Genomic DNA, 922 nt, shown 5'->3' with positions numbered 1-922 from the left:
TTTTATTAAATAAATAATTTGATAACTTGTCTTTATCACCAAGTATTACATGGCGATAGCACAGAAAATGAATTGCCCAGGAGATTTGGGAAGGTGACACATCCTCCACCCTGTAATGCATATTACATGGAAAGGTTAGTGTTTACACTGTTAGTAAAGAGATAGGTAGGACAAATCAGAAGGCTGTCTGATATATGATAGGCTCAATTCATCTGAGAGAACACCATGCAATTCACAGAACCTTCTAAGTAACAGATATCTTAGCAATTGCTTACACATAGGACAAGGCAGGATGAGGTACAGCTTACAGCAAAGGAGCACAATAAAACAGTAAGCTGCTTTTTTATATATATGTATTTACATAAATACATGTCTGTGTGTCTGTGTGTCATACGTGTGTGTGTGTGTGTGTGTGTGTGTGTGTGTGTGTGTGTGTGTGTGTGTGTGTGTGTGTGTGTAGGAGAGACAGAGGGAGAGAGATGCAGAGACAGACAGAAACAGAGAGAGAGAGACAGAGTGAGATCAGCAAGGCTAACTAGTATAGCACATATAGTTGCTTTGCTGTAGAGAAGGTCAGTAAATTATGCAGAAGCTGAACAATTTGCTGTGTGCCCACAATATGCAAGGTTATAAGGATCAATCCCACAATATTTAAGAAATATGTTTTATGTCATGAGTCTTGCATCATAGTTTGTAAGTGTCTTTAATTTAATATGAACAATGCCTATGGATTTATTTTGCTACCTTGCTTAAATGGAAAGGCAAATCTATATATTCACATTCTTATTACTGTCTTTCTAATTGTTTGTTTTTGTTATTTCTTGAACATTTTGTTCTCAACTTTTGATAATTTGCTCTGAATGCCCCCTGGCAAACTAAATTATGCTTTGATACTAACCAAACCTTTAGAATATTTGATTGC

General features: G+C 36.2%; 1 protein-coding gene across 2 annotated transcripts in view; it reads left to right on the top strand.

The window, feature by feature from the left end:
• Nucleotides 1-253: 253 nt before the first annotated feature.
• LOC122811878 (membrane-spanning 4-domains subfamily A member 4D-like) overlaps nucleotides 254-922 on the top strand; it is a 323,823-nt gene continuing 323,154 nt past the window's right edge. For both annotated transcript variants that reach the window (XM_044084015.1, XM_044084014.1), the window contains exon 1: nucleotides 254-330. The gene's annotated coding sequence lies outside the window, so the exon portion shown is untranslated. The remainder of the gene's footprint in view (nucleotides 331-922) is intronic.

The sequence above is a fragment of the Protopterus annectens genome, chromosome 9.part0 (assembly GCF_019279795.1).
Source record: "Protopterus annectens isolate FY-2018-M chromosome 9.part0, PAN1.0, whole genome shotgun sequence".
Lineage (NCBI taxonomy): Eukaryota > Metazoa > Chordata > Ceratodontiformes > Protopteridae > Protopterus > Protopterus annectens.
The sequence above is the reverse complement of the archived record's forward strand: the minus strand, read 5'-3'. Positions and strand labels throughout refer to the sequence as shown.